The sequence below is a fragment of the Micropterus salmoides genome, unplaced genomic scaffold (genome assembly GCF_014851395.1).
Source record: "Micropterus salmoides isolate LMB-PRFRI ecotype aquatic unplaced genomic scaffold, ASM1485139v1 Ms_hic_scaffold_2093, whole genome shotgun sequence".
In the NCBI taxonomy this organism is placed as follows: domain Eukaryota; kingdom Metazoa; phylum Chordata; class Actinopteri; order Centrarchiformes; family Centrarchidae; genus Micropterus; species Micropterus salmoides.
In genome coordinates this window covers 959-14,513 of record NW_024041255.1, presented here as the reverse complement: position 1 = coordinate 14,513, position 13,555 = coordinate 959, and the positions used below count along the sequence as shown (strand labels likewise).

The 13,555-nt window shown below is 43.0% G+C and overlaps 1 pseudogene; it reads left to right on the top strand.

Annotated features, from left to right (window-relative positions):
• The first annotated feature begins 4,795 nt into the window (after window positions 1–4,795).
• Window positions 4,796–13,310, top strand: LOC119915372 (annotated as a pseudogene).
• The last annotated feature ends 245 nt before the right edge of the window (window positions 13,311–13,555 follow it).

Genomic DNA, 13,555 nt, shown 5'->3' with positions numbered 1-13,555 from the left:
AAATCTGCTGTGCTTCAAAATTATTTATGTTCTTTATCCTGACATTAAGCCAATCATTTCTAACGGAAGTGTTTCTGACACTTCCGTTAGAAATGATGATAAAAAATGTCATCCTATACTACTTGAGCAATTTTCCAGCTCGAATTTAAGGTTAAATACCTAAATTCCTCAGCTCCTGAGCAAAGATTGTTTTAGGATTAATCAAAGCTATCATCACATAACCCGAGCTCCCCAAGTGGACAAAATAAGTATTGCATGCCATCGTCTGAAATGCTGTTTAATGTATAAATGTCACTCTGTAGCCTATTTATCTTGTCCATAATCTGATGCCATTTGTGTATCTTGCTTATATTCTCTAAGAATGTGTAACAGCCAATATATCCAGAAAGCTAGTTAAGTTCCTCTCATCTGATGTGATTCCTAGGAAATGCTGACCTCAAAGTTTTAACTAACAATTGTCTATGAAGATTCTCAGTCATCCAGGTCATAGTTATCCAACGAAGGTTAAAATCAAGGGCAACTGGACTTGGTTGAAGATACTGGAAGATGTTTCGTCCTGTGGTGTATAACACATGTGCATTTGACCATTACAGTTTAAAATAATTCTCTGCAGCTGGAGAGAGGCACAGTGAACTCTTAAGGGGGAGTAATGATTGATGGGTGTGCAAAGAGTGAACCCTCCTATGGAATTTGACCTCTGACCCAGTGTTAGGGGGAGTAGAGATTAGTGTGTATGAAGGGACTGTGCCCTTATATGGTCTTTAGCAGATACCTAAACATGTCCTATATAAGCTGTGTTCGATGTACAGAGAGACAGAGTGGTCATCGGGCTGGGTCACTCTCCAAGCTGCTGCAGAGCTTGTAATTGATGCTGAATTCTTTGATGTAATAAACTTTTATAATCAAGAATAGTGTCAAGCGGATTTCTTCTCAACACATCATCGCAGCATTATCGTTCGGACACCACAGTCCCTCATCCAAAGGACTTCTTCAGTTCTGACTGACTGGCAGGGTCACTCGTTTGAGGACCACCAGGTGCACATTTTAGACAGAGAAGATGGATGGTTTGAGAGGTGTCAAGGAAGCATCTACACCAGGGTTGAGAAGCCGTCACTGAACAGGGGAGGGGGTCTACGCCACCACTTATCCCCCACTTACAATGCTGTCCTTTCATCACTTCCCAGGAAACTCAACAAACTTAACCTATTGACCTCAGGTGAAGATACCAACGATGGTCGTTGCCCTCTGGGAACCACGCCCCAACAACCAAAAACAGCGACACACGTCCGCTCTTGTTTCCTGTTCTCTTCAACTGCACTTCGGCACGCGCCCCGTCTCCCGGCAACGCCCTAAGAAGTTCGACCCGGCACAGCGAAGGCTCTTGTTGTCTCTGTTCGTTTCAAACCACACACGCGAAGCACCGCGACCTCAGCTTTCCCTCGTTTTCGTTTTAATTTTCTTTTGTTTGTTAAAAGTTATCAGACCATTAAGTTACACTAGTTTAATTTGAGAACGACCAAGTTTACAAGGTCAGACCTTGTCACGTGGGCCCGCCAGCAGTAACAAAGGACGACCCAAACCTCTGACCCGAGCCGGGGTTGTAAAGGCCCCCACTGCGAGTTTCTTCAATAAGCCGACAAAAGACGGACCTCCGGAGCAATTCCCTGGCAGAGAAAGCGACTGGCCGAAGACTTTAAGCTGTCCTAACCGAGAACGCACGGAACTCTGCCAGCGTGAGGCTGCCGACCAGCAACCCGGCTGGGGGAAACGACAAGCAGTAAAACCAAACCAAGGCATTCTGTGATCAGTGATGTCCAATAGTTAGTTAATAGATTATCTTTAACTCTTAAAACTCATAGCTTGCGTTCATTAGCTGCCTGTGTGAGTCAAATTCTCCCCACAATAGAACTCCACATTCTCATTGTTTAGCCATTGTTTATTTCTTTGATGTGTATGTAACTGCATTTATAGTCATCTTAGTTAGTTAATAAATTTCACCATAATCACAGGAAGTGTGTGTGTGTGTGTGTGTGTGTGTGTGTGTGTGTATTGCTTAACTCCAAGTCCCTGCCACGAGAATTTACCACTTCGATATGAGACTGACTGGATAATTGAGCGATTATTAACTAACTAATCACTAGTGAATAATTGTAGAATTATTAAAACACTACCCAGGGGTCCGGAGACTCTGGGTGAATTAAATCTCCGGTGGTGCCCGCGAAACGAGAGCTTTATGAATTAATATTCTCTGAATATTAATTCATAATTTTGTATTAATTCTCATAAATTTATTAGATCAAAAGTCATGCTACACCAAATTGGGTTAAATAAGGTTTTCCTATTAATTGTGATTGTTCTGTTGTTCCATAAGGTGGAGCCATGTGGAGTAAAATTGTAGGAAAATATCACCCTCCAGTAGAGTAGAACTTGTTTATGGAATTCTGACACCTTCATAGGTAGTTGATTAATTTCAAAGTCATATTTTAGCAAACATTCTAACCCTCCCATTTTCTTAAATATGTTTCTGGGTATATGAAACCAAATTGAGTCAGTCAGTGACATAAAGGCTTTGATCCAATTTATTCACTCCTTAAACACTCCTACCATGGATTCAAAGTCTAGTGTTTTCACACCTCCTTTGTTATTTTCTCTGACCAGTTGTGATTTTTTTATATAGTGTGTTTTGTTTCGCCAGATAAAATTATATATTACAGAATTCGCCTTTTTGATGTTTTGGGGAGAGATACATATATAGAGCTTGGCATGGATAAACCAATTTTGACATACCCTCAGATTTGGACAGCAGATTTCGACCAAAAATTGAGTTGCCTTGCTCCCGCGAGGTTTTAATGTCATGGTGACGTTTTGCAGCGCCGGTGAAAGTCGGACACAATTTCCAACCAGTGTCCCTGTATCTTGAAGACAAAGTGTGCCGGAAAATAGACCAGATGCTGTTTAATTTTTTGTGGAAAAACCGTATTCATTATATTAAGAGGAGTATTATTATGAATGAGTATGGTGGGCTAAATGTTCTGGACTTTTCCATGTTAAATAAGACCTTTAAGATTAACTGGATTAAACAATTTGTAAAGAATCCGGACTCGATGTGGAACTTGATTCCCAATCAGGTATTCTCTATGTTTGGTGGCCTTAACTTTATGCTGGTTTGTAATCATGATATTGACAAAGTACCTGTTAAGTTATCTGCTTTTCAGCGGCATTTTAACATTTTACCAGTAAGTCAGCTTCTAAATGAGCAGGGTTTTCTTCTTACTTATCAGGAATTTTTACATCTATATGGGATCCCTGGAACACCCAGAGACTTTGCTCTGGTTCTGGATGCCATTCCTTCAGGTATACTTGTATTGTTCAGCAATGTTCATAGACCTGACCTTCAGGTTGTATCTGTATTTGATCCTGGTGACTATCCAGTAGGAAAAGTCTGCTTCTCTTCCCGTCCATGTAACAACAGAGCTATTCGTGCCTTGTCCAACAAGATATAGTCTCTATTCCATATGTCATGCATTATTGGAATCAGTTTGTCAATGATCTGTGCTGGAGAAACATTTGGATGTTGCCTCATAAATATTTACTTCTTTACAAGGCTAAGGAAGTATCCTTTAAGATTATTCATGGTGTACCCCACTAAGTATTACATAAAGAGGTTTAAAAAGGACATTGATCCTAAATGTACTTTTTGTGAGACTCATATAGAAACTATATTACCTCTGTTCTGGCACTGTACTTTTGTAAAAAAAATTTGGAAGGATGGATGTACATTTATTAATGATTATATATATCCAGGTTTCAGCTTGTTCTGGCAGAATGTTGTTTTCAGTAATGAAAAGCAGCACTGCAACCATTATTTTATAATAATTTTAGTTTTGTTTCTGGCAAAATTTCATACATAAATGCAAAATTACAGACAAAAAACCCTATTTATAGTCTTTAAGAAGGAAACTGAACTTTATTTTAGAACAATTGGTTTCTCTTCCAACATATCCTTTTTTTCAGCAGCGCTGCATGAAGTCAAACGCACCTGCTGTTGTTTCTGCAGCTAGAGAGTTTAAAGACAGTCCTCCTGACATGGATCAGGTTTGCAGACAGCCCTCCTGACGTGGATCAGGTTTACATGGGTACAGCTCGCCCAATTTGTTTAGTGGAAAGTAACTAAGTAGCCTACTGTACTTGGTACTCCTACTTCACCACATGTCAGATCGAAATGTTTTTTTACTTTTAGTCAGATAGACATTTTATATGGAAGGTTTCAGATGGCTAGATTAAAGTACATACAACCTGTAAATTACACTTAAATGCAGTGGTCTACGTGATACGCAGGGACACGCCGTAGCCTATACCCACCGGGACAGGTCAAGGATTTCTGGATACACTTACCATGGTTTTGGAATGTAAGTGTGCTTGAGAAGATGTGAACCTTTTTTTTGTGTCCTCACTGTTAACTTCATAATATTCTGTAATGAATGAGTTGTTAATGCTGCCAGCTGCGGCTGTCCTCCCTGGGAAAACTTTAGCAACACAACCCGTGCGGAGAGGGAGTGCCGCTGCAGACGCTCGGTGATCCTTCACTCTGGCTGGATGAAGTCTGACGCTCTTGATGTTTCGCATGGATCCCCGATGATAGAGAAACATAGAAGTTAATGGCAATAAAGCATGCTGTCACAATTTTAGACTCCGTTGTAGTATTTGTACCACAGACTGATTTGTACATGAACGGAGTACCCGCTCCACCTGTTGGCGCCGCAGGGTGCAGGTGTGTCCGCTGGGTGGCGGTAGCGCCGCCGTAACGCCACATATTCCATACAGCCACCGCAGAAGAAGAACACAGACCGAGAGGAGCTCGGCAACTGCTACCCGATCATGTTATCGATCAGCATGTCAGCGTAGCAGGAAAACAAAGCCCAGAGCAGCCGACCCGTCCGGACACGGAGTCTCTAAGATGGCGGGCGAGGAAGAGAGGGCGGTGGTTCGAGTCCGGGTCAAGGTAGGACGGGGGGCAGGTAGCGGAGACTCGGTCTGCTAGCGGACTAGCATCCCGCTGTTTATTGTACTGTTAGAGACAGACACACACACACACACACACACACACTGCGCTACACGTCGACACGATGAACTGGACAGGTAGTCAGAGCGCGAGGCTTCGTCTGCTGATCAATAACTCCTCTATAACAGCTGCCCATAACTGACATTAACTGGACATTAATCTATCAGAAGCTGTTATCAATACCCGGCGAAGCCTCGCAGGACTGAGTTGACGTCACCTGCCTGCTCAGTACATTTCGTGCGTGTGCGCGCGTGGCAGCACTGCGTGACGTCATATGTTACCTGACGTAGAAGAGGTGTTTTGGGGCTTCGAGGAAACTCGCAGCTTATTTTTTACTTTACTGCATGTTGGAAATGGTGAAACTGGGATAAACTATTTTTTACACAATGTTTCTAATGTATGGACTGCATAATGTGTACTGTGTACTGCAGCGGTCAGTGCGCTAATATTTTCAGAAACATGTTTCTGTCGTCCAAATGAAGTCTCCTGTAATGGAAACACGTGGAATTTCTCTCAGCTCAGTTATTTTAATATAATATATATCCTCATATCTGATCTTTAATAGCATGATAATTATTTCAGCCGCACCAGGCCGCCCTGCTGTGAGCATGTTTTGACCGGGTGTTGATGGACAGTGTTGTCCCACAGTGGAAGTGGAGAAACTACTCACTCAGGGAAAAACACAGTACTAGTACATCTATGCATTACTTTTCCAATGTTAGCATTTGAGTACACGCCTTCTGTACTGCACATTTTGTACAGTGCAGTATAATAGCCATTAAAACAGTTTATTAAATACAACAGCACATGTGTATCATAAAGTAGGGCTGGTGATATGGAAAAAAATTTAATCACCATAAAAAACTTCATATCAATATTGATCATTATCAGGATAAATGTCAAATCATTTCTTTCGGGTTTAAAGGCTGATTTTTGCTCTTGAGTGAAAGTTAATTGTGGTTTAAACTTTTCTCTCTGGTCAGAACAAACACTTGATGCCAAACAGTGGATCACATCACAAATCTGAGGCAGAACATTCAGAACTTTTCATTTCAACAAATGTGCAGTAAAATTAAGTAAAATCTGTTTTCAGTCCCTTTTCCTCAACAAAATAAAAATCTTAATAGAAACATTAAGTGCTGATTCATTCATGATTCAAGTGAATTAAATCAAACATTTATTGAACACTTGTTATATTGTTACCAGCCCTATTATAAAAAATGCCGTAAAACTGTCATTATATTATTATTGTACTGTAGTGTGCAGCAGAGACTCTGTTGTTGTTTGTCCCTCAGCATCCAGTTTCGTTTGTTTGTCAGTGATGATATTTCAGAGATTGTTGTGATGCCTTTCAGAAATGTGACGGCGTGCTTCCTGCAGAGTTTCGCTCCTTCGCAGTTGATCCTCAGATAACATCTCTGGAGGTCCTACAGCACATACTGATCAGAGCCTTCGATCTGAACGGGTAAGAGCTGATCAGAACGCCTGCATAGACGTGAAGGCGTACAGAGTCTGTCCAAACTGCAGTCTGTGGTTTCGTCTCTCACTCTAGGAGGCGAAATTTTGGGATCAGCTACCTGTCTCGAGATCGGGGTGGCGCTGAAATGTACATGTCTTTGGTGTCTGACTGGGAACTGGATGCTGCATTTGTCAGTGCAGCCAAACCGTATCTGCAGCTGAAGATGGACATAAAACCTTCAGAGGACAGTAAGAACACATCCAGAAAGCAACAACACATGAAAGCTTAAGGGGGAAAACATGGTCTGAATAGATGACAGAGAACATAAAGCTGGGACAGGTACCCATTGGAAGGATTTTTATATATGGGTGAAATCAGGCCTTCCTGTCACATTTAAAGAACATGCTTTAGTAGGACGTTTGGTAAGTGGTAACAGGAATCAGACTGCATGTCAGACCACTTTCCATCATAGTGTGCAATGCCAGTCAGACAGAGCAGGGGTCAGTAGGTAGTCTTCTACACTGGACTGAAACTCCAACTGCTGAGAGCTGATAGTGTTGTTCAAAGTGACACCAAGAGAGGAGGAAAGCAGTTAGGGATTCACGATTAGGCCAAAATGATAATCGCTATTATTCTATATTGAGATCATGATTAGTCATTGATTTTAGAGACATCATATTTTTATTGCACCTTCAAATTTAAATAAGACCACTGTATTGACATCCATGTTGTCTTTGCATCAAAATAAAACTGGTCCTTTAAAGTGCATCATCTCCTACAAGCAAATTATAAACAAAAGGTTTTACCTGGAGTCCACTGAGTCCGGCTGCTGCTGCTGCGCCGCGGTTTTGTTCCATCTCCTGCCCGGCTTTAACTTTCACTGCAAGCGTCCCAGACGTGTTTCAGGAGCATGTTGTTGGCTTGTTGTTAATTTGTCCTTTTTGTGCTTCTACTATGATTATGTAGGCTATGTAGTTAAATGATTTCTCTTTTTGTCTGTTTGACTGTTTATTGTTGCTTTTTGATCGGGTCTGCACAAGGTGTTTTATTTTGAAAATTGACCATATTCTCATTGCCATTCTGCGTCTGACTTCCCGCCCGGGTTCAATCTGCTCTGTGCAGCTTGATGGGGCTTCTGTCAAAAATAAACTAGCTGCGTATTCTCTGCGGAGTGAAGATCTGTGACTGGTGGACTCTGCAGCATTGACTAGAATGGCCAGGATCAGCTGCAGCAGCCGCGACGCAGCCATTACACGACACAGGCAAACGCAGTAGACTCAGTAGACAGGTTACTCTTCTACTCTGGACAGTCTGGAGGGTACGTGCTCGCCTCCTTGTGGCTGTAAGTTTTGGAAGCGCTTGATTTGATATGCAGCAGGGTTTTCTATGAGCGGAGCACGCAGTCCATCGTGTTCATTTAATTGTGGGAAGCCAGAATCGTTATCAAGATCAATATTCGATTAATTGTGCAGCCCCAGAAGTAGTGGCTTGTCAGTGAGAGATGAACATAGTGACATAAAGGAAGAAAAGGAACCGCTAAGGGGTTCTGAACAGCACAGAGAGACATTTAGATTGTTGACTTAATGTCAGTAGAGAACATGTGTGAACCCTCTGCAGGTTTACATCTCTAGCAGGTTTAGAGAGGCAGGTTAAATAAAATAGACAGAGACCTAAAATGTTGTTGAGTCTACTACTGTTTGTTCCACTGCAGGTCCCGTTATGGAGGACTGGGATATCATAAGCCCCAAAGACGTGATTGGCTCTGAGCAGCTTCTCGCAGACAGGACCAGGTCTTTGGCTTCTGCAGCTCTTCCCTTCACCCAGTCTCTGCTGTCCCAGGTTCCTGCAGCTTCTTTAACCTTCCTCATGCAGCCATATCTTCTCTGAGATTCAGGCTCTTGGCTCATATTCTTGTTTCACTTGTGTTCAGGTGGGCCGGACCCTGTCCAAAGTCCAGCAGGCCTTCAGTTGGTCGTACGGGGAGGAGATCAAGCCTTTCAAGCCCCCTCTGAGTGACGCCGAGTTTCACAGTTACCTCAACGGACAGGGTCAGCTGACACGACCCGAGGAACTCAGACTGCGGATCTACCATGGTGGTGTGGAGCCTTCACTGCGCAAGGTGTCGCACCTGTGTTTTATTAGCATGACATACAAACCCCGTGTTCTGCCAAACAGTGTTTGTTCAGTATTTCTGATTCTGGTTCTTCCTGAGTGTGAGGAACTTCTGCTGTTGTTAGGTCGTGTGGCGGTACCTCCTGAACGTCTACCCCGATGGACTGAGTGGACAGGAAAGGATGGACTACATGAAGAGGAAGACGAGGGAGTATGATCAGCTGAAGAGCGAGTGGACGGCCAGGGTCAGCCACGAGGACCTCGAATTTATCCGTGGAAATGTTCTTAAAGACGTCCTGAGGACGGACCGGGCTCATCCGTACTACGCAGGCTCAGAAGACAGTCCACATCTGACCGCCCTCACAGACCTGCTTACCACCTTCGCCATCACACATCCACAGGTGTGTACACAAATTTAAGGCCTTCAGAAGTCTTAAATTCGCTGAAGTTCGTTTTCTACGTCTTAAATAATTTTAAACAGGTCTTAATTTTCCAACATCCATGTAACACTACCTCTAATATTCATTGAAACACTCCCACAGCGCTTTAGAATGTTTTTTCCTCCCGTGGTGTTGTAGTTTTTCTTTCGCTAGTCCACATATAATTCACAAATACCAACATGCAGTCGTGTTATTGCGGCATGTTTCTTTCAGATTGTACCACAGATATAAAACGGATTTATTCTTCAGCTGTGGGGAAGTGCAACCTTAGCGACTCTTGCCCGAAAGAAACTTGGTTCAAACCAATTGCTAGCAACGTATTTGAAGCCTACTGTCACTGCTTAATGAATGAGCGCTGCTACTAAAATTTCACACGATCATTAATGATTTTCAGCGTGGCATCATGGCCGTCTCCCTCCCCTCATTCTTCAAAGGACAAGCTAATGGGAGAGAGAGAGAGAGAGCGGAAGAAAGTTAGCGGAGAATAGATCAGCATTAAATTATCAGGTTACAGCTCTGTCCTGTACGGTACATCTTGATAGCTTAAAGGACGGTGTTGACTGCAGAGGAGCTGAGGTTATAACGTTAAATCAAATTAGGGACGCAAACTAGTCCTTTTAAGCTAATGAGGAGATTATTCTTTTGGATTTTCATGTACATATGAAATGCTTGTAATTATACAGAAGGGAGGTGGTTCTCATGTTGCCTATTATTTATGTTAATTTCTACAAATGTATAAATCAGTAAACACAAAAGGCAAACATGAATAATCCTCTCTGTAATGATCCTGAGGTCATATTAACAGGGTTTTCCTGCCATTATAAGGTGGTGAGGCTCAAAAGTGCTCGGTGCTGCTTCATGAATGTAAAATCATTGTGGAGAAAACTAACCACATGACTTTTCCTAGATCTAATGTTATAATTCAAACCCAGTAGACTTATTTAGCAAGTTTAGCTTTTGGGTGTAGTTTATTCAAAATCTGCCCTAGATTTTCCTATTTAATATTCACAGATGTGGTAATAACAGTGTTCCAAAATTATGTGGAATTGCATATTTCTTTATTGGAAAACATAAAAAGATTCTTGGGGGACAACCACCAAACACCCAACACAAAAATACCATCTTAATTTTTTCATCATACCGTGAATTTTTGTAGACATCAATCAACCCTGCTTTGAATACATTTATTTACTCTGCAAGTAATTTTGTGACTTCTTTTTTTGATGTCGTGATGTCATGTCATAGGTCTTACATTTCATTCATAGTGGTCTTAAAAAGGTCTTAAATTTGACTAGATGAAACCTGCAGAAACCCTGGTACATGTGTTCAGTCTGAATCTGCTCAACAAAGCATCCTTTAGAAGACGTGGGTTAGCCGTGAACCGGTGCAGGCAGGTGTTCTGAAAACCAACACTGTCAGCAGTGACATGGAGCTCATTTAGGTTCCTCACAACAGTTTGTGCTCGATGGAAACAACTGGCATCATATTCCTCCTCTGAGTCTTCACTCGGTCAAACTGAACACACAGACACGTATTTTTAGATTCAGCGCAACCTTCTGAGGATATCCAACCTCCATAAATCCACTTAAAAATAAGAGTATCCGCATCAAACTAAGTGATAGCTGTCTGTACGTCCATGAGTACACGGCTAACAGGAGCTGCTAACATCTAACACAGCTGCTGTTAACAGGGACAGTTTGACTTCCTGTGAACAAATATTGGCTAAAATAATGGGGTTCAGGCTGCAGCTAAAGCTTCGTGCACTGAATCTATAGAAACATTATACATTCTAAGCGTTAACTTTAGAAGAAAATGAAGTTAAAAATAATCAAAACCCAAAGACTGATAGGGTTTCCTGGAATCACCACAGTTTTTCATGGAACCCTTATTGATGTAGACAAATGTGAAACTGACGTAGCTGAAGCTATGAGAAGTGGGTTAAATAATAGGTTTGTACATTGTTATGTACAAATAAAAAAGACAGAAGAGAGGAGTCGCACCTGTTATTGTGTTCCACGTGGTTTCCACACATTTGATTGTTGCCATACAGTTAATTATAATAAGTTTAATTTCAATTCAATTTCAATTATATAGCTCCCAATCATGATTCTCTCCACTGACGTCTCGGAGCAGAGAACCTGAGATCACCACAACAAGAAGTAAAGTTCCATCGAGCCAAACTGTTATAGAAATAAGGACACAGTGTGAGGAAAGATGACTCACTCTACATGATGATCAAATTACCAAAACAGACTTTGGGTAATCATAGATTACAGATTAGTTTTTATTTGTATTAATAACAAACATACTTTTCATGGTGCTGAAACCTAACAGGTCAGCGTCACTGCAGTAGAGTTGGTTTGTGAAATTGATAAATCAGATTCTATGTGCGTGATAAACATCTTGAACTGAAAGATTTCTCTTGTTTAGTTCTTTATGTCTTTAAATTTCCCTGAAGTCTGCAAGCTAAAAGCATGTGTATATCTACATGAATTCAGTTTTTCTTTGCTCACCGGAGACTTCTGTAACTCTGTGTGGATGTGTTGTTTTTCAGATATCATACTGTCAAGGCATGAGTGATATTGCCTCCCCTATACTTGCGGTAATGGACAATGAGGCACATGCCTTCATTTGCTTTTGTGGCATCATGAAACGCCTGGAGGGGAACTTCCGGCCAGATGGGCAGCTCATGTCCGTTAAGTTCCAGCATCTGAAAGCTGCTGCAGTACTCGGATCCTGAGTTCTACTCTTACTGGTGTCCGAGGGGCCGACGACCTCTTCTTCTGTTACCGCTGGCTGCTTCTGGAGCTCAAGCGGGAGTTTGCGTTTGACGATGCTTTGAGAATGTTGGAGGTCACTTGGAGCTCACTCCTCCGGATCCTCCTGAAACTGAAGTGGAGCTTCTGGGCCATCACTGGAAACCAACGAAACAATGTCCTGCAGAGACGAGGAAAAGGACAAGCCGGTGGAGAATTGCCTCGGAGATGATAAGGAACAAAGAGAAGCAGCGTAGGCGACATATGCTGAGGCCTTCGAGAGAGGAAGCAGATGTGTGCAGGAATGCTGTCGTAGAAGAAAAAGACCTCGCCGCCGGAAAGGGAAGCGAGGTCAGTGAATGTGATACTCCTCAAGTGACCACGGAAAAGGCCCCTCCGTTTGAGAGGCAAATGAGTTTTGGAGAGTTTAAATACTATACTGCCCGGAGTGAAGACAGCTTTGATATGGAGGATGCTGAGCAGCCACAGCGTTTGGTGGCTTCAAATCAGTAACAAGCATCCCAACAGCCAGTCCACAGTTGACAGTGAGGAGGACCCAGGAGAGGGAACCTCTCATAAAAAATTGTGACAATGGTTTCTCTCCAATGTCATCTCCTCCTCTTTTTCCCAGTGGCCTACCAATGTGGAAAACTGGCCCTTCTCTCTCCCACATCTTCAGTTTCACCTCTAGCTGGCCAGGTGCTTCTCCAGACTCTCCTCCAAAACCCACATCCCCGTCCAGAACCAGCGGAGGGAGGTCTTTCCAATGACTGTCCCAAAAGTATTGACCTCCTCTGCCCACGTGCTCAGCAGTACAGGGATTAACTCGCCCACGACCCCCACTTTAAAAACATCGTCGCATCTCCCTCCCACACTCGGTCCTACTCTCTTCACCATTTGTCTTGGGAGAGGCCCCTCGCTGTCTGGAAGCAGGTCGTCCTTCAACAATCTCCCCTCACCAGGCACAAATCCCTAGCCCACAGCTAACACGCCCAGTTCTTCTAAAGCTGAGACTGCCAGCATCAAACCGTGTTCGCTGCCGCCTCCTCAAGAGTTCGGCAAAGGCAACCCCTCATGCTGTTCCTGTGCCTGTCATCCTGCTGGAGCACCGGGACCACATCATCAAGAACAGCTTGGATTATAATGAGCTGGCCATGCACTTGATCGCCTTGTGCGGCGCCACAACCTGAGCAGGGTGCTGCAGCGAGCCAAGCCTTATTCGCAGACTACTTGCAGAGTGAAGTCTGGGACTCGGAAGGGGACGAGGTTAGCTTGGACTCTCCAACAACAGCTACTCAACACTCCCCTTCTTCAACCATCTCTGCCCGGCCATTTACAGCCCTTTGGCCTCGCCTCAGTCATCATCTCCAAACTCAACATACAACCTCGCAACCACCATTCCATCCCCAACAGCTCAAGTCTCCCTTCTCCCACCTCTGACTCCATCGCATCATGGCCTCCCATCGTCAGTGAACTCCTCAGTAGACTGTTTGTGGATCGTTGGAGGTGTAGAACTTTTTTGGTCAGCCTTCCACGTTGAATTGGGCAGTTAATAGTCTCCTCATTCTGTGTATGCTTGAACACTATATTCCTTATGTCTGTAGTCATCGTAGTATTTAACTTTGTCATCAACCTTTCAAGTTAAGCTCTTTCTGTTGGCTGTCCTTGAAGAGAAGGTGAAAGTGTCATTTCCGTTGTGTCCTCTGAGGTGTTGATGCATGAAATG